This window comes from Pygocentrus nattereri, chromosome 4 (assembly GCF_015220715.1).
Source record: "Pygocentrus nattereri isolate fPygNat1 chromosome 4, fPygNat1.pri, whole genome shotgun sequence".
Taxonomy (NCBI): domain Eukaryota; kingdom Metazoa; phylum Chordata; class Actinopteri; order Characiformes; family Serrasalmidae; genus Pygocentrus; species Pygocentrus nattereri.
Window position 1 is genome coordinate 49896478 of NC_051214.1, and position 2660 is coordinate 49899137.

At 41.5% G+C, this 2660-nt stretch overlaps 1 long non-coding RNA gene across 1 annotated transcript; it reads right to left on the reverse strand.

Annotated features, from left to right (window-relative positions):
• Positions 1–437: 437 nt before the first annotated feature.
• On the reverse strand, positions 438–2313 carry LOC108413002. The gene is made up of 3 exons (XR_001856716.1): positions 2273–2313; positions 1891–2087; positions 438–1073 (listed from the first exon to the last, which is right to left on the reverse strand). It is a non-coding gene; the product is annotated as an uncharacterized LOC108413002 (long non-coding RNA).
• Positions 2314–2660: the final 347 nt, after the last annotated feature.

The window sequence follows — 2660 nt, forward strand, 5'->3', positions numbered from 1 at the left end:
TACAGGAGATCCTAGAAGTTTGTTAGCAGTCTCAGCAGAGTTAAGAGGTCTAGAAGGGCTGTAATGCTTCAAAACTCTGGCTTAAAGGTGGTTCAGCCTTCTTAAACCTAGTGACTCAGATCAATGAGAAATCAGTCCCTTAAACATGTTTAAAAATCTTCTGCCAGAGGAGTTACAGCATGTGCATGTTCAGCTTATCCAGAGGGAAAATTATCAGCATGTAACTTTCTAGAAGCTGCTGTGTTTCCTTTCATTGTATAAAAGATGCACAAGTTTCTGTTGTGGCTGAACACACTTCACTTTTTTCCAAGTAAGCATGCGAGATCATTCAGAGCAAAATTCTAATCCGTAAGACCTTGTTTTTCTAAGTTAGAGTAAACATTAAAATGCAACTTAAATGGCAGAAATAGCCATTTTTGCTAGCTTAAGGGGTTAAACATGAGATTGTGAGCGTCAGTGCGTGCTGGCATCCCTTTAAGAGAGGGGGAAAAAAAAGAAAAGTGCGCTTCCACTCCATTTCCACAAATATTTGTGATGGTTTACATCTTCACATTAAATCGGGAAAACAAAGAAAACATGATATTTGAATGGAAAAAAAAAAATGTTATTGGCAAATATTCTCTCCGCATATCTTCAAGGTCTGCACCTCCATCATAAATGCTGCTGTTTTTAATGGAAGTCTCTCAGCTTTGACACGCACTTAATTTCCCCCTTGTGTTTCTTTTAAGTGCAAAACTGGCACTCGGTGCATACAGAAGCTTTTCTTATGAACCAGCGCCGGCTCTAATGGTGTTCCCAGCTGTGCTGAGGTGATGTTTGGGGTTTATGTCGGACTCTGTGGCTCAGAGCTGTGTGAGGGTTCACAGCGGTGTCTACTCTCAGCCTGCATTACTCCTGAATAATGCGGCCGGGCTCGAGGGTGGCCTCTCAGCTCCAGGACGTCCAGCAGGGCGTCTGGCAGGCACGTTATTTCCTGTGACAGGTGCAGGAGTGCCCGGGCAGGGTCAGCGTGCAAATGATGGGAGGTGGCCGTGGCTCTGGCCTGGCTTGTCTTCAATAACCGTTACCATTTTCTGTCAATAAAGACATTAGCAATGACGCCTCAAGGTTGGAGCCACATGTGTGGCCAACTCATCAACAGCACCACATCCTGGCTTACAGAGAGGATGTGAACATTTGAGACTGTACTTATAAAGATATTCATCGCTTTTTTGGCAAGGAACACGTTTTGATAAACAAAACAGCTGCACAGTCCATCTAAAGTATTAGCAAACAGCTGTGTTAAAAAAAAAAAATCCAGGTATTTTTCTTACATAATTTAAGTAGTGGTGCCATTCACTACCTGAGTAGCAGCTTATAGAAGCAAAACAAATGTGGCTCCATGATAGACCCTTGTGGTACACCACAGCAAATATCATGCATTCCCAATTCAAATTTGAGGAATAAATGGTCATCTAGCAGTTAAATATGTAGAAAATAACATGACAGCCATCCTGTCCAAAAACACAAGGGCTAGTAGAAACTTAGTAGATCAGGAAAGCATCCTGAATCTTCCTGGGTCTATATTTAAAAGTGCACCTTGACTGGTTGAAGTAAATAGTAAAATATGGTTTGTTGTCCAGGAGTAGATATGTTCAAAGTTTCCACTTGTGCTGCACATACCAGTCATTCTCCTCTGGCAAATTAAACATTCAGTAAGATTTAGCGAGATAGGATTTTTCTTCCCTCAAGCATGGTAATCTAACTGTTTGAGCAAACAACATTTAGTTAATATCATGTGTACCATTTAACTGGGCACCAAACAATCTACAACCTCATGCATATAGACTGTATACATCCACAACAAGGTCCATGAATAAAAAGCTTTGATTTTACAATTTGACCACTCACCAGCTTGTTGGGTATGCAGAGTTCAACGTTCAGAGGATTTCTTCTGTGGCATGTTCAAGGTCAGTTTTAAAGCCATGTTCAAGGAAGCTTCACATCCCTCAACAATCTGAGCACACCACCCAGCAAATGGCCATCATCCAGAAAATCATCCAAATAAGAAGAGTTGTAGTAGAAGCAGCAAAAGTGGACGTCCTTGTCTAGAACAAAAACAAATGCATCTCAGTAAAACCATCAGAGGAAAACTGATTGATCATTTATTTGATGATCAAAACAATTACACACATCATTAAGGTTTTAACAAGCTTATTTACACTGGGGTCTTATTCACATAAAACAAAACACAGTGAACATTACATTACAATGAGCATAAAACAATACACACCACGATAATCTGACATGGAGCGAGGAGGCGGCTGCATCCAGGTGGTTGGGATAGTGTAGTGGGTAACATCTCTGCCTTCTTCACTCTAGACTGGGGTTCAATCCCCATCTTGGCAAACACCCTACACTATACCAATAAGGGTCCTTGGGCAAGACTCCTAACACCACCTTGGGCCCCCCCTGTGTAAAATGATCAAATTGTAAGTCGCTCTGGATAAGAGCGTCAGCAAAATGCCATAAATGTAAATGTAAATCCAGGTTCATGTAGCCAACACAGAAAGAATTTGGGTCAGACATGACGCAATAAACACAGACTGAAATCTGCAATGGAGAAACGGACCAAACAGCAGGAGCGTTAAAACACCACGTTCAAACAACGAAGAGCAAGG